Source organism: Pseudophryne corroboree, chromosome 4, assembly GCF_028390025.1.
Source record: "Pseudophryne corroboree isolate aPseCor3 chromosome 4, aPseCor3.hap2, whole genome shotgun sequence".
NCBI lineage: Eukaryota > Metazoa > Chordata > Amphibia > Anura > Myobatrachidae > Pseudophryne > Pseudophryne corroboree.
Window position 1 is genome coordinate 23421640 of NC_086447.1, and position 27654 is coordinate 23449293.

Sequence of the window (27654 nt, forward strand, 5' to 3'; positions counted from 1 at the left end):
GTGATTAATCAGCTCTCCATTTTATGGCTTTATTTTTATGCTAACACATTTGCTCTCTGAAAAGTGTCCACAAAGCCAAGTCTCTGATTAACACCTTTGTAGGAATGGTTTTTCACCTATTACTGATTAAAACTTGCTTCATTGGAAAAGCAGCAAGATGCATCCTCATTACAATGTCCACTGAAATAATACAGGTTGACACCAGGAAACATAAACCTCACTGCATCCTTGCTGCTTTCTCAAGTGGGAATCTGTTTAATGTGAAAACCAGGTGATATCTAATCAGCACACAGGTAAGAAGTTAAGAAAATCTTTCTTTAAGGGTGAAGATGTTTCTCACAAAATTGTTGCCCCAATGCATCATTGAAATTCAAGCTGGAAAGATGATTTTGAAATATCAATTGTACATTTTGCATTGCTCTTCTGGTGACAATGTAGCTTGTTTTTGTCAATTACCATTTCAGCAATAGGGTAAAGAAAATTAAGTGGATTTCTGAAAGAAAACAATGCTGTCAATATACTATTAAAACAAATTAAAATGTTAAAAGTTATTGTACTTTAAGTAAAAATAAAAGAGTCAAAATATCAATCCCAGTTTTGGAAGAATTTAATTAACAAAAAATTAAGTGCACATAGCAGAGGATGGTTTCGATCCATAGACCTCTGGGTTATAGGCCCAGCACGCTTCCGCTGCGCCACTCTGCTGCTCATGTTAGTGTCAGAGATCCTGAAGTACTCACTCATCATGTGAAAGTACCAATGTGTTTCTTCGTTGGTCAATGGAAGAAAAATCTTGCAAAACTCTCCAGATTATTGCCTTTTTAACCTTTTTCTAGGAAACTTTCTAGATGAATGCTTTTTAGCCTTTGTCAGTACATACTTTTGCAAGCTGTCTCTGTGGCGCAATTGGTAAGCGCATTCGGCTGTTAACCTAAAGGTTGGTGGTTCAATCCTACCCAGAGATGTTATTGACCGTGTGATCAAATTTTGGTGATCTTTAAGTAGACAAGTCAAAATTTCAAACCACCTCTTATAGTGTAGGGTACCTGGCCTTCTCTGATGCAATCAGAGTCAGATTTGATTAAGTCATTTTATAAAAAACAGGAAGCACAATTTAGCATGGGGTTGCAGAGAAAAAATATTATGCAGGCAGAGAAATCCAATTGAGTGATTAATCAGCTCTCCATTTTATGGCTTTATTTTTATGCTAACACATTTGCTCTCTGAAAAGTGTCCACAAAGCCAAGTCTCTGAATAACACCTTTGTAGGAATGGTTTTTCACCTATTACTGATTAAAACTTGCTTCATTGGAAAGGCAGCAAGATGCATCCTCATTACAATGTCCACTGAAATAATACAGGTTGACACCAGGAAACATAAACCTCACTGCATCCTTGCTGCTTTCTCAAGTGGGAATCTGTTTAATGTGAAAACCAGGTGATATCTAATCAGCACACAGGTAAGAAGTTAAGAAAATCTTTATTTAAGGGTAAAGATGTTTCTCACAAAATTGTTGCCCCAATGCATCATTGAAATTCAAGCTGGAAAGATGATTTTGAAATATCAATTGTACATTTTGCATTGCTCTTCTGGTGACAATGTAGCTTGTTTTTGTCAATTACCATTTCAGTAATAGGGTAAAGAAAATTAAGTGGATTTCTGAAAGAAAACAATGCTGTCAATATACTATTAAAACAAATTAAAATGTTAAAAGTTATTGTACTTTAAGTAAAAATAAAAGACTCAAAATATCAATCCCTGTTTTGGAAGAATTTAATTAACAAAAAATTAAGTGCACATAGCAGAGGATGGTTTCGATCCATCGACCTCTGGGTTATGGGCCCAGCACGCTTCCGCTGCGCCACTCTGCTGCTCATGTTAGTGTCAGAGATCCTGATGTACTCACTCATCATGTGAAAGTACCAATGTGTTTCTTCGTTGGTCAATGGAAGAAAAATCTTGCAAAACTCTCCAGATTATTGCCTTTTTAACCTTTTTCTAGGAAACTTTCTAGATGAATGCTTTTTAGCCTTTGTCAGTACATGCTTTTGCAAGCTGTCTCTGTGGCGCAATCGGTAAGCGCATTCGGCTGTTAACCTAAAGGTTGGTGGTTCAATCCCACCCAGGGATGCTATTGACCGTGTGATCAAATTTTGGTGATCTTTAAGTAGACAAGTCAAAATTTCAAACCACCTCTTATAGTGTAGGGTACCTGGCCTTCTCTGATGCAGTCAGATTTGATGAAGTCATTTTATAAAAAACAGGAAGCACAATTTAGCATGGGGTTGCAGAGAAAAAAAATTATGCAGGCAGAGAAATCCAATTGAGTGATTAATCAGCTCTCCATTTTATGGCTTTATTTTTATGCTAACACATTTGCTCTCTGAAAAGTGTCCACAAAGCCAAGTCTCTGATTAACACCTTTGTAGGAATGGTTTTTCACCTATTACTGATTAAAACTTGCTTCATTGGAAAGGCAGCAAGATGCATCCTCATTACAATGTCCACTGAAATAATACAGGTTGACACCAGGAAACATAAACCTCACTGCATCCTTGCTGCTTTCTCAAGTGGGAATCTGTTTAATGTGAAAACCAGGTGATATCTAATCAGCACACAGGTAAGAAGTTAAGAAAATCTTTATTTAAGGGTGAAGATGTTTCTCACAAAATTGTTGCTCCAATGCATCATTGAAATTCAAGCTGGAAAGATGATTTTGAAATATCAATTGTACATTTTGCATTGCTCTTCTGGTGACAATGTAGCTTGTTTTTGTCAATTACCATTTCAGTAATAGGGTAAAGAAAATTAAGTGGATTTCTGAAAGAAAACAATGCTGTCAATATACTATTAAAACAAATTAAAATGTTAAAAGTTATTGTACTTTAAGTAAAAATAAAAGAGTCAAAATATCAATCCCAGTTTTGGAAGAATTTAATTAACAAAAAAATAAGTGCACATAGCAGAGGATGGTTTCGATCCATCGACCTCTGGGTTATGGGCCCAGCACGCTTCCGCTGCGCCACTCTGCTGCTCGTGTAAGTGTAAGAGATCCTGAAGTACTCACTCATCATGTGAAAGTACCAATGTGTTTCTTCGTTGGTCAATGGAAGAAAAATCTTGCAAAACTCTCCAGATTATTGCCTTTTTAACCTTTTTCTAGGAAACTTTCTAGATGAATGCTTTTTAGCCTTTGTCAGTACATGCTTTTGCAAGCTGTATCTGCGGCGCAATCGGTTAGCGCATTCGGCTGTTAACCGAAAGGTTGGTGGTTCAATCCCACCCAGGGACTTAACTGTAAATGTGATCAAATTTTGGTGATCTTTAAGTAGACAAGTCAAAATTTCAAACCACCTCTTATAGTGTAGGGTACCTGGCCTTCTCTGATGCAATCAGAGTCAGATTTGATTAAGTCATTTTATAAAAAACAGGAAGCACAATTTAGCATGGGGTTGCAGAGAAAAAAAATTATGCAGGCAGAGAAATCCAATTGAGTGATTAATCAGCTCTCCATTTTATGGCTTTATTTTTATGCTAACACATTTGCTCTCTGAAAAGTGTCCACAAAGCCAAGTCTCTGATTAACACCTTTGTAGGAATGGTTTTTCACCTATTACTGATTAAAACTTGCTTCATTGGAAAGGCAGCAAGATGCATCCTCATTACAATGTCCACTGAAATAATACAGGTTGACACCAGGAAACATAAACCTCACTGCATCCTTGCTGCTTTCTCAAGTGGGAATCTGTTTAATGTGAAAACCAGGTGATATCTAATCAGCACACAGGTAAGAAGTTAAGAAAATCTTTCTTTAAGGGTGAAGATGTTTCTCACAAAATTGTTGCCCCAATGCATCATTGAAATTCAAGCTGGAAAGATGATTTTGAAATATCAATTGTACATTTTGCATTGCTCTTCTGGTGACAATGTAGCTTGTTTTTGTCACTTACCATTTCAGCAATAGGGTAAAGAAAATTAAGTGGATTTCTGAAAGAAAACAATGCTGTCAATATACTATTAAAACAAATTAAAATGTTAAAAGTTATTGTACTTTAAGTAAAAATAAAAGAGTCAAAATATCAATCCCAGTTTTGGAAGAATTTAATTAACAAAAAATTAAGTGCACATAGCAGAGGATGGTTTCGATCCATAGACCTCTGGGTTATGGGCCCAGCACGCTTCCGCTGCGCCACTCTGCTGCTCATGTTAGTGTCAGAGATCCTGAAGTAATCACTCATCATGTGAAAGTACCAATGTGTTTCTTCATTGGTCAATGGAAGAAAAATCTTGCAAAACTCTCCAGATGATTGCCTTTTTAACCTTTTTCTAGGAAACTTTCTAGATGAATGCTTTTTAGCCTTTGTCAGTACATACTTTTGCAAGCTGTCTCTGTGGCGCAATTGGTAAGCGCATTCGGCTGTTAACCTAAAGGTTGGTGGTTCAATCCCACCCAGAGATGTTATTGACCGTGTGATCAAATTTTGGTGATCTTTAAGTAGACAAGTCAAAATTTCAAACCACCTCTTATAGTGTAGGGTACCTGGCCTTCTCTGATGCAATCAGAGTCAGATTTGATTAAGTCATTTTATAAAAAACAGGAAGCACAATTTAGCATGGGGTTGCAGAGAAAAAAAATTATGCAGGCAGAGAAATCCAATTGAGTGATTAATCAGCTCTCCATTTTATGGCTTTATTTTTATGCTAACACATTTGCTCTCTGAAAAGTGTCCACAAAGCCAAGTCTCTGATTAACACCTTTGTAGGAATGGTTTTTCACCTATTACTGATTAAAACTTGCTTCATTGGAAAGGCAGCAAGATGCATCCTCATTACAATGTCCACTGAAATAATACAGGTTGACACCAGGAAACATAAACCTCACTGCATCCTTGCTGCTTTCTCAAGTGGGAATCTGTTTAATGTGAAAACCAGGTGATATCTAATCAGCACACAGGTAAGAAGTTAAGAAAATCTTTATTTAAGGGTAAAGATGTTTCTCACAAAATTGTTGCCCCAATGCATCATTGAAATTCAAGCTGGAAAGATGATTTTGAAATATCAATTGTACATTTTGCATTGCTCTTCTGGTGACAATGTAGCTTGTTTTTGTCAATTACCATTTCAGTAATAGGGTAAAGAAAATTAAGTGGATTTCTGAAAGAAAACAATGCTGTCAATATACTATTAAAACAAATTAAAATGTAAAAAGTTATTGTACTTTAAGTAAAAATAAAAGAGTCAAAATATCAATCCCAGTTTTGGAAGAATTTAATTAACAAAAAATTAAGTGCACATAGCAGAGGATGGTTTCGATCCATAGACCTCTGGGTTATGGGCCCAGCACGCTTCCGCTGCGCCACTCTGCTGCTCATGTTAGTGTCAGAGATCCTGATGTACTCACTCATCATGTGAAAGTACCAATGTGTTTCTTCGTTGGTCAATGGAAGAAAAATCTTGCAAAACTCTCCAGATTATTGCCTTTTTAAGCTTTTTCTAGGAAACTTTCTAGATGAATGCTTTTTAGCCTTTGTCAGTACATGCTTTTGCAAGCTGTCTCTGTGGCGCAATCGGTAAGCGCATTCGGCTGTTAACCTAAAGGTTGGTGTTTTAATCCCACCCAGGGATGCTATTGACCGTGTGATCAAATTTTGGTGATCTTTAAGTAGACAAGTCAAAATTTCAAACCACCTCTTATAGTGTAGGGTACCTGGCCTTCTCTGATGCAGTCAGATTTGATGAAGTCATTTTATAAAAAACAGGAAGCACAATTTAGCATGGGGTTGCAGAGAAAAAAAATTATGCAGGCAGAGAAATCCAATTGAGTGATTAATCAGCTCTCCATTTTATGGCTTTATTTTTATGCTAACACATTTGCTCTCTGAAAAGTGTCCACAAAGCCAAGTCTCTGATTAACACCTTTGTAGGAATGGTTTTTCACCTATTACTGATTAAAACTTGCTTCATTGGAAAGGCAGCAAGATGCATCCTCATTACAATGTCCACTGAAATAATACAGGTTGACATCAGGAAACATAAACCTCACTGCATCCTTGCTGCTTTCTCAAGTGGGAATCTGTTTAATGTGAAAACCAGGTGATATCTAATCAGCACACAGGTAAGAAGTTAAGAAAATCTTTATTTAAGGGTGAAGATGTTTCTCACAAAATTGTTGCCCCAATGCATCATTGAAATTCAAGCTGGAAAGATGATTTTGAAATATCAATTGTACATTTTGCATTTGCTCTTCTGGTGACAATGTAGCTTGTTTTTGTCAATTACCATTTCAGTAATAGGGTAAAGAAAATTAAGTGGATTTCTGAAAGAAAACAATGCTGTCAATATACTATTAAAACAAATTAAAATGTTAAAAGTTATTGTACTTTAGGTAAAAATAAAAGAGTCAAAATATCAATCCCAGTTTTGGAAGAATTTAATTAACAAAAAAATAAGTGCACATAGCAGAGGATGGTTTCGATCCATCGACCTATGGGTTATGGGCCCAGCACGCTTCCGCTTCGCCACTCTGCTGCTCATGTAAGTGTAAGAGATCCTGAAGTACTCACTCATCATGTGAAAGTACCAATGTGTTTCTTCGTTGGTCAATGGAAGAAAAATATTGCAAAACTCTCCAGATTATTGCCTTTTTAACCTTTTTCTAGGAAACTTTCTAGATGAATGCTTTTTAGCCTTTGTCAGTACATGCTTTTGCAAGCTGTCTCTGTGGCGCAATCGGTAAGCGCATTCGGCTGTTAACCTAAAGGTTGGTGGTTCAATCCCACCCAGGGATGTTATTGACCGTGTGATCAAATGTTGGTGATCTTTAAGTAGACAAGTCAAAATTTCAAACCACCTCTTATAGTGTAGGGTACCTGGTCTTCTCTGATGCAATCAGATTTGATTAAGTCATTTTATAAAAAACAGGAAGCACAATTTAGCATGGGGTTGCAGAGAAAAAAAATTATGCAGGCAGAGAAATCCAATTGAGTGATTAATCAGCTCTCCATTTTATGGCTTTATTTTTATGCTAACACATTTGCTCTCTGAAAAGTGTCCACAAAGCCAAGTCTCTGATTAACACCTTTGAAGGAATGGTTTTTCACCTATCACTGATTAAAACTTGCTTCATTGGAAAGGCAGCAAGATGCATCCTCATTACAATGTCCACTGAAATAATACAGGTTGAAACAAGGAAACATAAACCTCACTGCATCCTTGCTGCTTTCTCAAGTGGGAATCTGTTTAATGTGAAAACCAGGTGATATCTAATCAGCACACAGGTAAGAAGTTAAGAAAATCTTTCTTTAAGGGTGAAGATGTTTCTCACAAAATCGTTGCCCCAATGCATCATTGAAATTCAAGCTGGAAAGATGATTTTGAAATATCAATTGTACATTTTGCATTGCTCTTCTGGTGACAATGTAGCTTATTTTTGTCAATTACCATTTCAGTAATAGGGTAAAGAAAATTAAGTGGATTTCTGAAAGAAAACAATGCTGTCAATATACTATTAAAACAAATTAAAATGTTAAAAGTTATTGTACTTTAAGTAAAAATAAAAGAGTCAAAATATCAATCCCAGTTTTGGAAGAATTTAATTAACAAAAAAATAAGTGCAGATAGCAGAGGATGGTTTCGATCCATCGACCTCTGGGTTATGGGCCCAGCACGCTTCCGCTGCGCCACTCTGCTGCTCATGCTAGTGTCAGAGATCCTGAAGTACTCACTCATCATGTGAAAGTACCAATGTGTTTCTTCGTTGGTCAATGGAAGAAAAATCTTGCAAAACTCTCCAGATTATTGCCTTTTTAACCTTTTTCTAGGAAACTTTCTAGATGAATGCTTTTTAGCCTTTGTCAGTACATGCTTTTGCAAGCTGTCTCTGTGGTGCAATCGGCAAGTGCATTCAGCTGTTAACCTAAAGGTTGGTGGTTCAATCCCACCCAGGGACGTAACTGACCGTGTGATCAAATTTTGGTGATCTTTAAGTAGACAAGTCAAAATTTCAAACCACCTCTTATAGTGTAGGGTACCTGGCCTTCTCTGATGCAATCAGAGTCAGATTTGATTAAGTCATTTTATAAAAAACAGGAAGCACAATTTAGCATGGGGTTGCAGAGAAAAAAAATTATGCAGGCAGAGAAATCCAATTGAGTGATTAATCAGCTCTCCATTTTATGGCTTTATTTTTATGCTAACACATTTGCTCTCTGAAAAGTGTCCACAAAGCCAAGTCTCTGATTAACACCTTTGTAGGAATGGTTTTTCACCTATTACTGATTAAAACTTGCTTCATTGGAAAGGCAGCAAGATGCATCCTCATTACAATGTCCACTGAAATAATACAGGTTGACACCAGGAAACATAAACCTCACTGCATCCTTGCTGCTTTCTCAAGTGGGAATCTGTTTAATGTAAAAACCAGGTGATATCTAATCAGCACACAGGTAAGAAGTTAAGAAAATCTTTCTTTAAGGGTGAAGATGTTTCTCACAAAATCGTTGCCCCAATGCATCATTGAAATTCAAGCTGGAAAGATGATTTTGAAATATCAATTGTACATTTTGCATTGCTTTTCTGGTGACAATGTAGCTTGTTTTTGTCAATTACCATTTCAGTAATAGGGTAAAGAAAATTAAGTGGATTTCTGAAAGAAAACAATGCTGTCAATATACTATTAAAACAAATTAAAATGTTAAAAGTTATTGTACTTTAAGTAAAAATAAAAGAGTCAAAATATCAATCAGAGTTTTGGAAGAATTTAATTAATAAAATATTAAGTGCACATAGCAGAGGATGGTTTCGATCCATCGACCTCTGGGTTATGGGCCCAGCACGCTTCCGCTGCGCCACTCTGTTGCTCATGCTGGTGTCAGAGATCCTGAAGTACTCACTCATCATGTGAAAGTACCAATGTGTTTCTTCGTTGGTCAATGGAAGAAAAATCTTGCAAAACTCTCCAGATTATTGCCTTTTTAACCTTTTTCTAGGAAACTTTCTAGATGAATGCTTTTTAGCCTTTGTCAGTACATGCTTTTGCAAGCTGTCTCTGTGGCGCAATCGGTAAGTGCATTTGGTTGTTAACCTAAAGGTTGGTGGTTCAATCCCACCCAGGGATGTTATTGACCGTGTGATCAAGTTTTGGTGATCTTTAAGTAGACAAGTCAAAATTTCAAACCACCTGTTATAGTGTAGGGTACCTGGCCTTCTCTGATGCAATCAGAGTCAGATTTGATTAAGTCATTTTATAAAAAACAGGAAGCACAATTTAGCATGGGGTTGCAGAGAAAAAAAATTATGCAGGCAGAGAAATCCAATTGAGTGATTAATCAGCTCTCCATTTTATGGCTTTATTTTTATGCTAACACATTTGCTCTCTGAAAAGTGTCCACAAAGCCAAGTCTCTGATTAACACCTTTGTAGGAATGGTTTTTCACCTATTACTGATTAAAACTTGCTTCATTGGAAAGGCAGCAAGATGCATCCTCATTACAATGTCCACTGAAATAATACAGGTTGACACCAGGAAACATAAACCTCACTGCATCCTTGCTGCTTTCTCAAGTGGGAATCTGTTTAATGTGAAAACCAGGTGATATCTAATCAGCACACAGGTAAGAAGTTAAGAAAATCTTTCTTTAAGGGTGAAGATGTTTCTCACAAAATCGTTGCCCCAATGCATCATTGAAATTCAAGCTGGAAAGATGATTTTGAAATATCAATTGTACATTTTGCATTGCTCTTCTGGTGACAATGTAGCTTGTTTTTGTCAATTACCATTTCAGTAATAGGGTAAAGAAAATTAAGTGGATTTCTGAAAGAAAACAATGCTGTCAATATACTATTAAAACAAATTAAAATGTTAAAAGTTATTGTACTTTAAGTAAAAATAAAAGAGTCAAAATATCAATCCCAGTTTTGGAAGAATTTAATTAACAAAAAAATAAGTGCACATAGCAGAGGATGGTTTCGATCCATTGACCTCTGGGTTATGGGCCCAGCACGCTTCCGATGCGCCACTCTGCTGCTCATGTTAGTGTCAGAGATCCTGAAGTACTCACTCATCATGTGAAAGTACCAATGTGTTTCTTCGTTGGTCAATGGAAGAAAAATCTTGCAAAACTCTCCAGATTATTGCCTTTTTAACCTTTTTCTAGGAAACTTTCTAGATGAATGCTTTTTAGCCTTTGTCAGTACATGCTTTTGCAAGCTGTCTCTGTGGCGCAATCGGTAACCGCATTCGGCTGTTAACCTAAAGGTTGGTGGTTCAATCCCACCCAGGGATGTTGTTGACCGTGTGATCAAATTTTGGTGATCTTTAAGTAGACAAGTCAAAATTTCAAACCACCTCTTATAGTGTAAGGTACCTGGCCTTCTCTGATGCAATCAGAGTCAGATTTTATTAAGTCATTTTATAAAAAACAGGAAGCACAATTTAGCATGGGGTTGCAGAGAAAAAAAATTATGCAGGCAGAGAAATCCAATTGAGTGATTAATCAGCTCTCCATTTTATGGCTTTATTTTTATGCTAACACATTTGCTCTCTGAAAAGTGTCCACAAAGCCAAGTCTCTGATTAACACCTTTGTAGGAATGGTATTTCACCTATTACTGATTAAAACTTGCTTCATTGGAAAGGCAGCAAGATGCATCCTCATTACAATGTCCACTGAAATAATACAGGTTGACACCAGGAAACATAAACCTCACTGCATCCTTGCTGCTTTCTCAAGTGGGAATCTGTTTAATGTGAAAACCAGGTGATATCTAATCAGCACACAGGTAAGAAGTTAAGAAAATCTTTCTTTAAGGGTGAAGATGTTTCTCACAAAATCGTTGCCCTAATGCATCATTGAAATTCAAGCTGGAAAGATGATTTTGAAATATCAATTGTACATTTTGCATTGCTCTTCTGTTGACAATGTAGCTTGTTTTTGTCAATTACCATTTCAGTAATAGGGTAAAGAAAATTAAGTGGATTTCTGAAAGAAAACAATGCTGTCAATATACTATTAAAACAAATTAAAATGTTAAAAGTTATTGTACTTTAAGTAAAAATAAAAGAGTCAAAATATCAATCCCAGTTTTGGAAGAATTTAATTAACAAAAAAATAAGTGCACATAACAGAGGATGGTTTCAATCCTTCGACCTCTGGGTTATGGGCCCAGCACGCTTCCGCTGCGCCACTCTGCTGCTCATGTAAGTGTAAGAGATCCTGAAGTACTCCTTCATCATGTGAAAGTACCAATGTGTTTCTTCATTGGTCAATGGAAGAAAAATCTTGCAAAACTCTCCAGATTATTGCCTTTTTAACCTTTTTCTAGGAAACTTTCTAGATGAATGCTTTTTAGCCTTTGTCAGTACATGCTTTTGCAAGCTGTCTCTGTGGTGCAATCTGTTAGCGCGTTCGGCTGTTAACCGAAAGGTTGGTGGTTTAATCCCACCCAGGGACGTAATTGACCGTGTGATCAAATTTTGGTGATCTTTAAGTAGACAAGTCAAAATTTCAAACCACCTCTTATAGTGTAGGGTATCTGTCCTTCTCTGATGCAATCAGAGTCAGATTTGATGAAGTCATTTTATAAAAAACAGGAAGCACAATTTAGCATGGGGATGCAGAGAAAAAAAATTATGCAGGCAGAGAAATCCAATTGAGTGATTAATCAGCTTTCCATTTTATGGCTTTATTTTTATGCTAACACATTTGCTCTCTGAAAAGTGTCCACAAAGCCAAGTCTCTGATTAACACCTTTGTAGGAATGGTTTTTCACCTATTACTGATTAAAACTTGCTTCATTGGAAAGGCAGCAAGATGCATCCTCATTACAATGTCCACTGAAATAATACAGGTTGACACCAGGAAACATAAACCTCACTGCATCCTTGCTGCTTTCTCAAGTGGGAATCTGTTTAATGTGAAAACCAGGTGATATCTAATCAGCACACAGGTAAGAAGTTAAGAAAATCTTTCTTTAAGGGTGAAGATGTTTCTCACAAAATCGTTGCCCCAATGCATCATTGAAATTCAAGCTGGAAAGATGATTTTGAAATATCAATTGTACATTTTGCATTGCTCTTCTGGTGACAATGTAGCTTGTTTTTGTCAATTACCATTTCAGTAATAGGGTAAAGAAAATTAAGTGGATTTCTGAAAGAAAACAATGCTGTCAATATACTATTAAAACAAATTAAAATGTTAAAAGTTATTGTACTTTAGGTAAAAATAAAAGAGTCAAAATATCAATCCCAGTTTTGGAAGAATTTAATTAACAAAAAAATAAGTGCACATAGCAGAGGATGGTTTCGATCCATCGACCTCTGGGTTATGGGCCCAGCACGCTTCCGCTGCGCCACTCTGCTGCTCATGTAAGTTTTTAGAGATCCTGAAGTACTCCTTCATTATGTAAAAGTACCAATGTGTTTCTTCATTGGTCAATGGAAGAAAAATCTTGCAAAACTCTCCAGATTATTGCCTTTTTAACCTTTTTCTAGGAGACTTTCTAGATGAATGCTTTTTAGCCTTTGTCAGTACAAGCTTTTGCAAGCTGTCTCTGTGGTGCAATCTGTTAGCACGTTCGGCTGTTAACCTAAAGGTTGGTGGTTCAATCCCACCCAGGAATGTTATTGACCGTGTGATCAAATTTTGGTGATCTTTAAGTAGACAAGTCAAAATTTCAAACCACCTCTTATAGTGTAGGGTATCTGGCCTTCTCTGATGCAATCAGAGTCAGATTTGATTAAGTCATTTTATAAAAAACAGGAAGCACAATTTAGCATGGGGATGCAGAGAAAAAAAATTATGCAGGCAGAGAAATCCAATTGAGTGATTAATCAGCTCTCCATTTTATGGCTTTATTTTTATGCTAACACATTTGCTCTCTGAAAAGTGTCCACAAAGCCAAGTCTCTGATTAACACCTTTGTAGGAATGGTTTTTCACCTATTACTGATTAAAACTTGCTTCATTGGAAAGGCAGCAAGATGCATCCTCATTACAATGTCCACTGAAATAATACAGGTTGACACCAGGAAACATAAACCTCACTGCATCCTTGCTGCTTTCTCAAGTGGGAATCTGTTTAATGTGAAAGCCAGGTGATATCTAATCAGCACACAGGTAAGAAGTTAAGAAAATCTTTCTTTAAGGGTGAAGATGTTTCTCACAAAATCGTTGCCCCAATGCATCATTGAAATTCAAGATGGAAAGATGATTTTGAAATATCAATTGTACATTTTGCATTGCTCTTCTGGTGACAATATAGCTTGTTTTTGTCAATTACCATTTCAGTAATAGGGTAAAGAAAATTAAGTGGATTTCTGAAAGAAAACAATGCTGTCAATATACTATTAAAACAAATTAAAATGTTAAAAGTTATTGTACTTTAAGTAAAAATAAAAGAGTCAAAATATCAATCCCAGTTTTGGAAGAATTTAATTAACCAAAAAATAAGTGCACATAGCAGAGGATGGTTTCGATCCATCGACCTCTGGGTTATGGGCCCGGCACGCTTCCGCTGCGCCACTCTGCTGCTCATGTTAGTGTCAGAGATCCTGAAGTACTTACTCATTATGTGAAAGTACCAATGTGTTTCTTCGTTGGTCAATGGAAGAAAAATCTTGCAAAACTCTCCAGATTATTGCCTTTTTAACCTTTTTCTAGGAAACTTTCTAGATGAATGCTTTTTAGCCTTTGTCAGTACATGCTTTTGCAAGCTGTCTCTGTGGTGCAATCGGTAAGCGCATTCGGCTGTTAACCTAAAGGTTGGTGGTTCAATCCCACCCAGGAATGTTATTGACCGTGTGATCAAATTTTGGTGATCTTTAAGTAGACAAGTCAAAATTTCAAACCACCTCTTATAGTGTAGGGTACCTGGCCTTCTCTGATGCAATCAGAGTCAGATTTGATGAAGTCATTTTATAAAAAACAGAAAGCACAATTTAGCATGGGGTTGCAGAGAAAAAAAATTATGCAGGCAGAGAAATCCAATTGAGTGATTAATCAGCTCTCCATTTTATGGCTTTATTTTTATGCTAACACATTAGCTCTCTGAAAAGTGTCCACAAAGCCAAGTCTCTGATTAACACCTTTGTAGGAATGGTTTTTCACCTATTACTGATTAAAACTTGCTTCATTGGAAAGGCAGCAAGATGCATCCTCATTACAATGTCCACTGAAATAATACAGGTTGACACCAGGAAACATAAACCTCACTGCATCCTTGCTGCTTTCTCAAGTGGGAATCTGTTTAATGTGAAAACCAGGTGATATCTAATCAGCACACAGGTAAGAAGTTAAGAAAATATTTCTTTAAGGGTGAAGATGTTTCTCACAAAATCGTTGCCCCAATGCATCATTGAAATTCAAGCTGGAAAGATGATTTTGAAATATCAATTGTACATTTTGCATTGCTCTTCTGGTGACAATGTAGCTTGTTTTTGTCAATTACCATTTCAGTAATAGGGTAAAAAAAATTAAGTGGATTTCTGAAAGAAAACAATGCTGTCAATATGCTATTAAAACAAATTAAAATGTTAAAAGTTATTGTACTTTAGGTAAAAATAAAAGAGTCAAAATATCAATCCCAGTTTTGGAAGAATTTAATTAACAAAAAAATAAGTGCACATAGCAGAGGATGGTTTCGATCCATCGACCTCTGGGTTATAGGGCCAGCACACTTCCGCTGCGCCACTCTGCTGCTCATGTAAGTTTAAGAGATCCTGAAGTACTCCTTCATCATGTGAAAGTACCAATGTGTTTCTTCATTGGTCAATGGAAGAAAAATCTTGCAAAACTCTCCAGATTATTGCCTTTTTAACCTTTTTCTAGGAAACTTTCTAGATGAATGCTTTTTAGCCTTTGTCAGTACAAGCTTTTGCAAGCTGTCTCTGTGGTGCAATCTGTTAGCGCGTTCGGCTGTTAACCGAAAGGTTGGTGGTTTAATCCCACCCAGGGACGTAATTGACCGTGTGATCAAATTTTGGTGATCTTTAAGTAGACAAGTCAAAATTTCAAACCACCTCTTATAGTGTAGGGTATCTGGCCTTCTCTGATGCAATCAGAGTCAGATTTGATTAAGTCATTTTATAAAAAACAGGAAGCACAATTTAGCATGGGGATGCAGAGAAAAAAAATCATGCAGGCAGAGAAATCCAATTGAGTGATTAATCAGCTCTCCATTTTATGGCTTTATTTTTATGCTAACACATTTGCTCTCTGAAAAGTGTCCACAAAGCCAAGTCTCTGATTAACACCTTTGTAGGAATGGTTTTTCACCTATTACTGATTAAAACTTGCTTCATTGGAAAGGCAGCAAGATGCATCCTCATTACAATGTCCACTGAAATAATACAGGTTGACACCAGGAAACATAAACCTAACTGCATCCTTGCTGCTTTCTCAAGTGGGAATCTGTTTAATGTGAAAACCAGGTGATATCTAATCAGCACACAGGTAAGAAGTTAAGAAAATCTTTCTTTAAGGGTGAAGATGTTTCTCACAAAATCGTTGCCCCAATGCATCATTGAAATTCAAGCTGGAAAGATGATTTTGAAATATCAATTGTACATTTTGCATTGCTCTTCTGGTGACAATGTAGCTTGTTTTTGTCAATTACCATTTCAGTAATAGGGTAAAGAAAATTAAGTGGATTTCTGAAAGAAAACAATGCTGTCAATATACTATTAAAACAAATTAAAATGTTAAAAGTTATTGTACTTTAGGTAAAAATAAAAGAGTCAAAATATCAATCCCAGTTTTGGAAGAATTTAATTAACAAAAAAATAAGTGCACATAGCAGAGGATGGTTTCGATCCATCAACCTCTGGGTTATAGGGCCAGCACACTTCCGCTGCGCCACTCTGCTGCTCATGTAAGTTTAAGAGATCCTGAAGTACTCCTTCATCATGTGAAAGTACCAATGTGTTTCTTCATTGGTCAATGGAAGAAAAATCTTGCAAAACTCTCCAGATTATTGCCTTTTTAACCTTTTTCTAGGAAACTTTCTAGATGAATGCTTTTTAGCCTTTGTCAGTACAAGCTTTTGCAAGCTGTCTCTGTGGTGCAATCTGTTAGCGCGTTCGGCTGTTAACCGAAAGGTTGGTGGTTTAATCCCACCCAGGGACGTAATTGACCGTGTGATCAAATTTTGGTGATCTTTAAGTAGACAAGTCAAAATTTCAAACCACCTCTTATAGTGTAGGGTATCTGGCCTTCTCTGATGCAATCAGAGTCAGATTTGATTAAGTCATTTTATAAAAAACAGGAAGCACAATTTAGCATGGGGATGCAGAGAAAAAAAATCATGCAGGCAGAGAAATCCAATTGAGTGATTAATCAGCTCTCCATTTTATGGCTTTATTTTTATGCTAACACATTTGCTCTCTGAAAAGTGTCCACAAAGCCAAGTCTCTGATTAACACCTTTGTAGGAATGGTTTTTCACCTATTACTGATTAAAACTTGCTTCATTGGAAAGGCAGCAAGATGCATCCTCATTACAATGTCCACTGAAATAATACAGGTTGACACCAGGAAACATAAACCTAACTGCATCCTTGCTGCTTTCTCAAGTGGGAATCTGTTTAATGTGAAAACCAGGTGATATCTAATCAGCACACAGGTAAGAAGTTAAGAAAATCTTTCTTTAAGGGTGAAGATGTTTCTCACAAAATCGTTGCCCCAATGCATCATTGAAATTCAAGCTGGAAAGATGATTTTGAAATATCAATTGTACATTTTGCATTGCTCTTCTGGTGACAATGTAGCTTGTTTTTGTCAATTACCATTTCAGTAATAGGGTAAAGAAAATTAAGTGGATTTCTGAAAGAAAACAATGCTGTCAATATACTATTAAAACAAATTAAAATGTTAAAAGTTACTGTACTTTAGGTAAAAATAAAAGAGTCAAAATATCAATCCCAGTTTTGGAAGAATTTAATTAACAAAAAAATAAGTGCACATAGCAGAGGATGGTTTCGATCCATCGACCTCTGGGTTATGGGCCCAGCACGCTTCCGCTGCGCCACTCTGCTGCTCATGTAAGTTTAAGAGATCCTGAAGTACTCCTTCATCATGTGAAAGTACCAATGTGTTTCTTCATTGGTCAATGGAAGAAAAATCTTGCAAAACTCTCCAGATTATTGCCTTTTTAACCTTTTTCTAGGAAACTTTCTAGATGAATGCTTTTTAGCCTTTGTCAGTACATGCTTTTGCAAGCTGTCTCTGTGGCGCAATTGGTAAGCGCATTCGGCTGTTAACCTAAAGGCTGGTGGTTCAATCCCACCCAGGAATGTTATTGACCGTGTGATCAAATTTTGGTGATCTTTAAGTAGACAAGTCAAAATTTCAAACCACCTCTTATAGTGTAGGGTACCTGGCCTTCTCTGATGCAATCAGAGTCAGATTTGATGAAGTCATTTTATAAAAAAACAGGAAGCACAATTTAGCATGGGGTTGCAGAGAAAAAAATGATGCAGGCAGAGAAATCCAATTGAGTGATTAATCAGCTCTCCATTTTATGGCTTTATTTTTATGCTAACACATTTGCTCTCTGAAAAGTGTCCACAAAGCCAAGTCTCTGATTAACACCTTTGTAGGAATGGTTTTTCACCTATTACTGATTAAAACTTGCTTCATTGGAAAGGCAGCAAGATGCATCCTCATTACAATGTCCACTGAAATAATACAGGTTGACACCAGGAAACATAAACCTAACTGCATCCTTGCTGCTTTCTCAAGTGGGAATCTGTTTAATGTGAAAACCAGGTGATATCTAATCAGCACACAGGTAAGAAGTTAAGAAAATCTTTCTTTAAGGGTGAAGATGTTTCTCACAAAATCGTTGCCCCAATGCATCATTGAAATTCAAGCTGGAAAGATGATTTTGAAATATCAATTGTACATTTTGCATTGCTCTTCTGGTGACAATGTAGCTTGTTTTTGTCAATTACCATTTCAGTAATAGGGTAAAGAAAATTAAGTGGATTTCTGAAAGAAAACAATGCTGTCAATATACTATTAAAACAAATTAAAATGTTAAAAGTTACTGTACTTTAGGTAAAAATAAAAGAGTCAAAATATCAATCCCAGTTTTGGAAGAATTTAATTAACAAAAAAATAAGTGCACATAGCAGAGGATGGTTTCGATCCATCGACCTCTGCGTTATGGGCCCAGCACGCTTCCGCTGCGCCACTCTGCTGCTCATGTAAGTTTAAGAGATCCTGAAGTACTCCTTTATCATGTAAAAGTACCAATGTGTTTCTTCATTGGTCAATGGAAGAAAAATCTTGCAAAACTCTCCAGATTATTGCCTTTCTAACCTTTTTCTAGGAAACTTTCTAGATGAATGCTTTTTAGCCTTTGTCAGTACAAGCTTTTGCAAGCTGTCTCTGTGATGCAATCTGTTAGCGCGTTCGGCTGTTAACCGAAAGGATGGTGGTTTAATCCCACCCAGGGACGTAATTGACGGTGTGATCAAATTTTGGTGATCTTTAAGTAGACAAGTCAAAATTTCAAACCACCTCTTATAGTGTAGGGTATCTGGCCTTCTCTGATGCAATCAGAGTCAGATTTGATTAAGTCATTTTATAAAAAACAGGAAGCACAATTTAGCATGGGGATGCAGAGAAAAAAATTTATGCAGGCAGAGAAATCCAATTGAGTGATTAATCAGCTCTCCATTTTATGGCTTTATTTTTATGCTAACACATTTGCTCTCTGAAAAGTGTCCACAAAGCCAAGTCTCTGATTAACACCTTTGTAGGAATGTTTTTTCACCTATTACTGATTAAAACTTGCTTCATTGGAAAGGCAGCAAGATGCATCCTCATTACAATGTCCACTGAAATAATACAGGTTGACACCAGGAAACATAAACCTCACTGCATCCTTGCTGCTTTCTCAAGTGGGAATCTGTTTAATGTGAAAGCCAGGTGATATCTAATCAGCACACAGGTAAGAAGTTAAGAAAATCTTTCTTTAAGGGTGAAGATGTTTCTCACAAAATCGTTGCCCCAATGCATCATTGAAATTCAAGATGGAAAGATGATTTTGAAATATCAATTGTACATTTTGCATTGCTCTTCTGGTGACAATATAGCTTGTTTTTGTCAATTACCATTTCAGTAATAGGGTAAAGAAAATTAAGTGGATTTCTGAAAGAAAACAATGCTGTCAATATACTATTAAAACAAATTAAAATGTTAAAAGTTATTGTACTTTAAGTAAAAATAAAAGAGTCAAAATATCAATCCCAGTTTTGGAAGAATTTAATTAACCAAAAAATAAGTGCACATAGCAGAGGATGGTTTCGATCCATCGACCTCTGGGTTATGGGCCCAGCACGCTTCCGCTGCGCCACTCTGCTGCTCATGTTAGTGTCAGAGATCCTGAAGTACTTACTCATTATGTGAAAGTACCAATGTGTTTCTTCGTTGGTCAATGGAAGAAAAATCTTGCAAAACTCTCCAGATTATTGCCTTTTTAACCTTTTTCTAGGAAACTTTCTAGATGAATGCTTTTTAGCCTTTGTCAGTACATGCTTTTGCAAGCTGTCTCTGTGGTGCAATCGGTAAGCGCATTTGGCTGTTAACCTAAAGGTTGGTGGTTCAATCCCACCCAGGAATGTTATTGACCGTGTGATCAAATTTTGGTGATCTTTAAGTAGACAAGTCAAAATTTCAAACCACCTCTTATAGTGTAGGGTACCTGGCCTTCTCTGATGCAATCAGAGTCAGATTTGATGAAGTCATTTTATAAAAAACAGAAAGCACAATTTAGCATGGGGTTGCAGAGAAAAAAAATTATGCAGGCAGAGAAATCCAATTGAGTGATTAATCAGCTCTCCATTTTATGGCTTTATTTTTATGCTAACACATTTGCTCTCTGAAAAGTGTCCACAAAGCCAAGTCTCTGATTAACACCTTTGTAGGAATGGTTTTTCACCTATTACTGATTAAAACTTGCTTCATTGGAAAGGCAGCAAGATGCATCCTCATTACAATGTCCACTGAAATAATACAGGTTGACACCAGGAAACATAAACCTAACTGCATCCTTGCTGCTTTCTCAAGTGGGAATCTGTTTAATGTGAAAACCAGGTGATATCTAATCAGCACACAGGTAAGAAGTTAAGAAAATCTTTCTTTAAGGGTGAAGATGTTTCTCACAAAATCGTTGCCCCAATGCATCATAGAAATTCAAGCTGGAAAGATGATTTTGAAATATCAATTGTACATTTTGCATTGCTCTTCTGGTGACAATGTAGCTTGTTTTTGTCAATTACCATTTCAGTAATACGGTAAAGAAAATTAAGTGGATTTCTGAAAGAAAACAATGCTGTCAATATACTATTAAAACAAATTAAAATGTTAAAAGTTACTGTACTTTAGGTAAAAATAAAAGAGTCAAAATATCAATCCCAGTTTTGGAAGAATTTAATTAACAAAAAAATAAGTGCACATAGCAGAGGATGGTTTCGATCCATCGACCTCTGCGTTATGGGCCCAGCACGCTTCCGCTGCGCCACTCTGCTGCTCATGTAAGTTTAAGAGATCCTGAAGTACTCCTTTATCATGTAAAAGTACCAATGTGTTTCTTCATTGGTCAATGGAAGAAAAATCTTGCAAAACTCTCCAGATTATTGCCTTTTTAACCTTTTTCTAGGAAACTTTCTAGATGAATGCTTTTTAGCCTTTGTCAGTACAAGCTTTTGCAAGCTGTCTCTGTGATGCAATCTGTTAGCGCGTTCGGCTGTTAACCGAAAGGATGGTGGTTTAATCCCACCCAGGGACGTAATTGACCGTGTGATCAAATTTTGGTGATCTTTAAGTAGACAAGTCAAAATTTCAAACCACCTCTTATAGTGTAGGGTATCTGGCCTTCTCTGATGCAATCAGAGTCAGATTTGATTAAGTCATTTTATAAAAAACAGGAAGCACAATTTAGCATGGGGATGCAGAGAAAAAAATTTATGCAGGCAGAGAAATCCAATTGAGTGATTAATCAGCTCTCCATTTTATGGCTTTATTTTTATGCTAACACATTTGCTCTCTGAAAAGTGTCCACAAAGCCAAGTCTCTGATTAACACCTTTGTAGGAATGTTTTTTCACCTATTACTGATTAAAACTTGCTTCATTGGAAAGGCAGCAAGATGCATCCTCATTACAATGTCCACTGAAATAATACAGGTTGACACCAGGAAACATAAACCTCACTGCATCCTTGCTGCTTTCTCAAGTGGGAATCTGTTTAATGTGAAAGCCAGGTGATATCTAATCAGCACACAGGTAAGAAGTTAAGAAAATCTTTCTTTAAGGGTGAAGATGTTTCTCACAAAATCGTTGCCCCAATGCATCATTGAAATTCAAGATGGAAAGATGATTTTGAAATATCAATTGTACATTTTGCATTGCTCTTCTGGTGACAATATAGCTTGTTTTTGTCAACTACCATTTCAGTAATAGGGTAAAGAAAATTAAGTGGATTTCTGAAAGAAAACAATGCTGTCAATATACTATTAAAACAAATTAAAATGTTAAAAGTTATTGTACTTTAAGTAAAAATAAAAGAGTCAAAATATCAATCCCAGTTTTGGAAGAATTTAATTAACCAAAAAATAAGTGCACATAGCAGAGGATGGTTTCGATCCATCGACCTATGGGTTATGGGCCCAGCACGCTTCCGCTGCGCCACTCTGCTGCTCATGTTAGTGTCAGAGATCCTGAAGTACTTACTCATTATGTGAAAGTACCAATGTGTTTCTTCGTTGGTCAATGGAAGAAAAATCTTGCAAAACTCTCCAGATTATTGCCTTTTTAACCTTTTTCTAGGAAACTTTCTAGATGAATGCTTTTTAGCCTTTGTCAGTACATGCTTTTGCAAGCTGTCTCTGTGGTGCAATCGGTAAGCGCATTCGGCTGTTAACCTAAAGGTTGGTGGTTCAATCCCACCCAGGAATGTTATTGACCGTGTGATCAAATTTTGGTGATCTTTAAGTAGACAAGTCAAAATTTCAAACCACCTCTTATAGTGTAGGGTATCTGGCCTTCTCTGATGCAATCAGAGTCAGATTTGATTAAGTCATTTTATAAAAAACAGGAAGCACAATTTAGCATGGGGATGCAGAGAAAAAAAATTATGCAGGCAGAGAAATCCAATTGAGTGATTAATCAGCTCTCCATTTTATGGCTTTATTTTTATGCTAACACATTTGCTCTCTGAAAAGTGTCCACAAAGCCAAGTCTCTGATTAACACCTTTGTAGGAATGTTTTTTCACCTATTACTGATTAAAACTTGCTTCATTGGAAAGGCAGCAAGATGCATCCTCATTACAATGTCCACTGAAATAATACAGGTTGACACCAGGAAACATAAACCTCACTGCATCCTTGCTGCTTTCTCAAGTGGGAATCTGTTTAATGTGAAAACCAGGTGATATCTAATCAGCACACAGGTAAGAAGTTAAGAAAATCTTTCTTTAAGGGTGAAGATGTTTCTCACAAAATCGTTGCCCCAATGCATCATTGAAATTCAAGCTGGAAAGATGATTTTGAAATATCAATTGTACATTTTGCATTGCTCTTCTGGTGACAATGTAGCTTGTTTTTGTCAATTACCATTTCAGTAATAGGGTAAAGAAAATTAAGTGGATTTCTGAAAGAAAACAATGCTGTCAATATGCTATTAAAACAAATTAAAATGTTAAAAGTTATTGTACTTTAGGTAAAAATAAAAGAGTCAAAATATCAATCCCAGTTTTGGAAGAATTTAATTAACCAAAAAATAAGTGCACATAGCAGAGGATGGTTTCGATCCATCGACCTCCGGGTTATGGGCCCAGCACGCTTCCGCTGCGCCACTCTGCTGCTCATGTTAGTGTCAGAGATCCTGAAGTACTTACTCATTATGTGAAAGTACCAATGTGTTTCTTCGTTGGTCAATGGAAGAAAAATCTTGCAAAACTCTCCAGATTATTGCCTTTTTAACCTTTTTCTAGGAAACTTTCTAGATGAATGCTTTTTAGCCTTTGTCAGTACATGCTTTTGCAAGCTGTCTCTGTGGTGCAATCGGTAAGCGCATTCGGCTGTTAACCTAAAGGTTGGTGGTTCAATCCCACCCAGGAATGTTATTGACCGTGTGATCAAATTTTGGTGATCTTTAAGTAGACAAGTCAAAATTTCAAACCACCTCTTATAGTGTAGGGTACCTGGCCTTCTCTGATGCAATCAGAGTCAGATTTGATGAAGTCATTTTATAAAAAACAGAAAGCACAATTTAGCATGGGGTTGCAGAGAAAAAAAATTATGCAGGCAGAGAAATCCAATTGAGTGATTAATCAGCTCTCCATTTTATGGCTTTATTTTTATGCTAACACATTTGCTCTCTGAAAAGTGTCCACAAAGCCAAGTCTCTGATTAACACCTTTGTAGGAATGGTTTTTCACCTATTACTGATTAAAACTTGCTTCATTGGAAAGGCAGCAAGATGCATCCTCATTACAATGTCCACTGAAATAATACAGGTTGACACCAGGAAACATAAACCTCACTGCATCCTTGCTGCTTTCTCAAGTGGGAATCTGTTTAATGTGAAAACCAGGTGATATCTAATCAGCACACAGGTAAGAAGTTAAGAAAATCTTTCTTTAAGGGTGAAGATGTTTCTCACAAAATCGTTGCCCCAATGCATCATTGAAATTCAAGCTGGAAAGATGATTTTGAAATATCAATTGTACATTTTGCATTGCTCTTCTGGTGACAATGTAGCTTGTTTTTGTCAATTACCATTTCAGTAATAGGGTAAAGAAAATTAAGTGGATTTCTGAAAGAAAACAATGCTGTCAATATGCTATTAAAACAAATTAAAATGTTAAAAGTTATTGTACTTTAGGTAAAAATAAAAGAGTCAAAATATCAATCCCAGTTTTGGAAGAATTTAATTAACAAAAAAATAAGTGCACATAGCAGAGGATGGTTTCGATCCATCGACCTCTGGGTTATGGGCCCAGCACGCTTCCGCTGCGCCACTCTGCTGCTCATGTAAGTTTAAGAGATCCTGAAGTACTCCTTCATCATGTGAAAGTACCAATGTGTTTCTTCATTGGTCAATGGAAGAAAAATCTTGCAAAACTCTCCAGATTATTGCCTTTTTAACCTTTTTCTAGGAAACTTTCTAGATGAATGCTTTTTAGCCTTTGTCAGTACATGCTTTTGCAAGCTATCTCTGTGGTGCAATCGGTAAGCGCATTCTGCTGTTAACCTAAAGGTTGGTGGTTCAATCCCACCCAGGAATGTTATTGACCGTGTGATCAAATTTTGGTGATCTTTAAGTAGACAAGTCAAAATTTCAAACCACCTCTTATAGTGTAGGGTACCTGGCCTTCTCTGATGCAATCAGAGTCAGATTTGATGAAGTCATTTTTTAAAAAACAGAAAGCACAATTTAGCATGGGGTTGCAGAGAAAAAAAATTATGCAGGCAGAGAAATCCAATTGAGTGATTAATCAGCTCTCCATATTATGGCTTTATTTTTATGCTAACACATTTGCTCTCTGAAAAGTGTCCACAAAGCCAAGTCTCTGATTAACACCTTTGTAGGAATGGTTTTTCACCTATTACTGATTAAAACTTGCTTCATTGGAAAGGCAGCAAGATGCATCCTCATTACAATGTCCACTGAAATAATACAGGTTGACACCAGGAAACATAAACCTCACTGCATCCTTGCTGCTTTCTCAAGTGGGAATCTGTTTAATGTGAAAACCAGGTGATATCTAATCAGCACACAGGTAAGAAGTTAAGAAAATCTTTCTTTAAGGGTGAAGATGTTTCTCACAAAATCGTTGCCCCAATGCATCATTGAAATTCAAGATGGAAAGATGATTTTGAAATATCAATTGTACATTTTGCATTGCTCTTCTGGTGACAATATAGCTTGTTTTTGTCAATTACCATTTCAGTAATAGGGTAAAGAAAATTAAGTGGATTTCTGAAAGAAAACAATGCTGTCAATATACTATTAAAACAAATTAAAATGTTAAAAGTTATTGTACTTTAAGTAAAAATAAAAGAGTCAAAATATCAATCCCAGTTTTGGAAGAATTTAATTAACCAAAAAATAAGTGCACATAGCAGAGGATGGTTTCGATCCATCGACCTCTGCGCTATGGGCCCAGCACGCTTCCGCTGCGCCACTCTGCTGCTCATGTAAGTTTAAGAGATCCTGAAGTACTCCTTTATCATGTAAAAGTACCAATGTGTTTCTTCATTGGTCAATGGAAGAAAAATCTTGCAAAACTCTCCAGATTATTGCCTTTTTAACCTTTTTCTAGGAAACTTTCTAGATGAATGCTTTTTAGCCTTTGTCAGTACAAGCTTTTGCAAGCTGTCTCTGTGATGCAATCTGTTAGCGCGTTCGGCTGTTAACCGAAAGGATGGTGGTTTAATCCCACCCAGGGACGTAATTGACCGTGTGATCAAATTTTGGTGATCTTTAAGTAGACAAGTCAAAATTTCAAACCACCTCTTATAGTGTAGGGTATCTGGCCTTCTCTGATGCAATCAGAGTCAGATTTGATTAAGTCATTTTATAAAAAACAGGAAGCACAATTTAGCATGGGGATGCAGAGAAAAAAATTTATGCAGGCAGAGAAATCCAATTGAGTGATTAATCAGCTCTCCATTTTATGGCTTTATTTTTATGCTAACACATTTGCTCTCTGAAAAGTGTCCACAAAGCCAAGTCTCTGATTAACACCTTTGTAGGAATGTTTTTTCACCTATTACTGATTAAAACTTGCTTCATTGGAAAGGCAGCAAGATGCATCCTCATTACAATGTCCACTGAAATAATACAGGTTGACACCAGGAAACATAAACCTCACTGCATCCTTGCTGCTTTCTCAAGTGGGAATCTGTTTAATGTGAAAGCCAGGTGATATCTAATCAGCACACAGGTAAGAAGTTAAGAAAATCTTTCTTTAAGGGTGAAGATGTTTCTCACAAAATCGTTGCCCCAATGCATCATTGAAATTCAAGATGGAAAGATGATTTTGAAATATCAATTGTACATTTTGCATTGCTCTTCTGGTGACAATATAGCTTGTTTTTGTCAATTACCATTTCAGTAATAGGGTAAAGAAAATTAAGTGGATTTCTGAAAGAAAACAATGCTGTCAATAAACTATTAAAACAAATTAAAATGTTAAAAGTTATTGTACTTTAAGTAAAAATAAAAGAGTCAAAATATCAATCCCAGTTTTGGAAGAATTTAATTAACCAAAAAATAAGTGCACATAGCAGAGGATGGTTTCGATCCATCGACCTCTGGGTTATGGGCCCAGCACGCTTCCGCTGCGCCACTCTGCTGCTCATGTTAGTGTCAGAGATCCTGAAGTACTTACTCATTATGTGAAAGTACCAATGTGTTTCTTCGTTGGTCAATGGAAGAAAAATCTTGCAAAACTCTCCAGATTATTGCCTTTTTAACCTTTTTCTAGGAAACTTTCTAGATGAATGCTTTTTAGCCTTTGTCAGTACATGCTTTTGCAAGCTGTCTCTGTGGTGCAATCGGTAAGCGCATTCGGCTGTTAACCTAAAGGTTGGTGGTTCAATCCCACCCAGGAATGTTATTGACCGTGTGATCAAATTTTGGTGATCTTTAAGTAGACAAGTCAAAATTTCAAACCACCTCTTATAGTGTAGGGTACCTGGCCTTCTCTGATGCAATCAGAGTCATATTTGATGAAGTCATTTTATAAAAAACAGAAAGCACAATTTAGCATGGGGTTGCAGAGAAAAAAAATTATGCAGGCAGAGAAATCCAATTGAGTGATTAATCAGCTCTCCATTTTATGGCTTTATTTTTATGCTAACACATTTGCTCTCTGAAAAGTGTCCACAAAGCCAAGTCTCTGATTAACACCTTTGTAGGAATGGTTTTTCACCTATTACTGATTAAAACTTGCTTCATTGGAAAGGCAGCAAGATGCATCCTCATTACAATGTCCACTGAAATAATACAGGTTGACACCAGGAAACATAAACCTCACTGCATCCTTGCTGCTTTCTCAAGTGGGAATCTGTTTAATGTGAAAACCAGGTGATATCTAATCAGCACACAGGTAAGAAGTTAAGAAAATCTTTCTTTAAGGGTGAAGATGTTTCTCACAAAATCGTTGCCCCAATGCATCATTGAAATTCAAGCTGGAAAGATGATTTTGAAATATCAATTGTACATTTTGCATTGCTCTTCTGGTGACAATGTAGCTTGTTTTTGTCAATTACCATTTCAGTAATAGGGTAAAGAAAATTAAGTGGATTTCTGAAAGAAAACAATGCTGTCAATATGCTATTAAAACAAATTAAAATGTTAAAAGTTATTGTACTTTAGGTAAAAATAAAAGAGTCAAAATATCAATCCCAGTTTTGGAAGAATTTAATTAACAAAAAAATAAGTGCACATAGCAGAGGATGGTTTCGATCCATCGACCTCTGGGTTATGGGCCCAGCACGCTTCCGCTGCGCCACTCTGCTGCTCATGTAAGTTTAAGAGATCCTGAAGTACTCCTTCATCATGTGAAAGTACCAATGTGTTTCTTCATTGGTCAATGGAAGAAAAATCTTGCAAAACTCTCCAGATTATTGCCTTTTTAACCTT

General features: G+C 36.5%; 9 non-coding genes across 9 annotated transcripts; all 9 read right to left on the reverse strand.

Annotated features, from left to right (window-relative positions):
* Positions 1 to 1800: 1800 nt before the first annotated feature.
* TRNAM-CAU (transfer RNA methionine (anticodon CAU)) lies at positions 1801 to 1872 on the reverse strand. The gene has a single exon. It is a non-coding gene; the product is annotated as a tRNA-Met (tRNA).
* A 1089-nt stretch (positions 1873 to 2961) lies between these two features.
* On the reverse strand, positions 2962 to 3033 carry TRNAM-CAU (transfer RNA methionine (anticodon CAU)). Its single transcript has one exon. It is a non-coding gene; the product is annotated as a tRNA-Met (tRNA).
* Positions 3034 to 7618: 4585 nt separating this feature from the next.
* On the reverse strand, positions 7619 to 7690 carry TRNAM-CAU (transfer RNA methionine (anticodon CAU)). The gene has a single exon. It is a non-coding gene; the product is annotated as a tRNA-Met (tRNA).
* Positions 7691 to 12286: 4596 nt separating this feature from the next.
* Positions 12287 to 12358, reverse strand: TRNAM-CAU (transfer RNA methionine (anticodon CAU)). Its single transcript has one exon. It is a non-coding gene; the product is annotated as a tRNA-Met (tRNA).
* A 4597-nt stretch (positions 12359 to 16955) lies between these two features.
* TRNAM-CAU (transfer RNA methionine (anticodon CAU)) lies at positions 16956 to 17027 on the reverse strand. The gene has a single exon. It is a non-coding gene; the product is annotated as a tRNA-Met (tRNA).
* A 2262-nt stretch (positions 17028 to 19289) lies between these two features.
* TRNAM-CAU (transfer RNA methionine (anticodon CAU)) lies at positions 19290 to 19361 on the reverse strand. Its single transcript has one exon. It is a non-coding gene; the product is annotated as a tRNA-Met (tRNA).
* Positions 19362 to 23957: 4596 nt separating this feature from the next.
* Positions 23958 to 24029, reverse strand: TRNAM-CAU (transfer RNA methionine (anticodon CAU)). The gene has a single exon. It is a non-coding gene; the product is annotated as a tRNA-Met (tRNA).
* Positions 24030 to 26291: 2262 nt separating this feature from the next.
* Positions 26292 to 26363, reverse strand: TRNAM-CAU (transfer RNA methionine (anticodon CAU)). The gene has a single exon. It is a non-coding gene; the product is annotated as a tRNA-Met (tRNA).
* Positions 26364 to 27458: 1095 nt separating this feature from the next.
* Positions 27459 to 27530, reverse strand: TRNAM-CAU (transfer RNA methionine (anticodon CAU)). Its single transcript has one exon. It is a non-coding gene; the product is annotated as a tRNA-Met (tRNA).
* Positions 27531 to 27654: the final 124 nt, after the last annotated feature.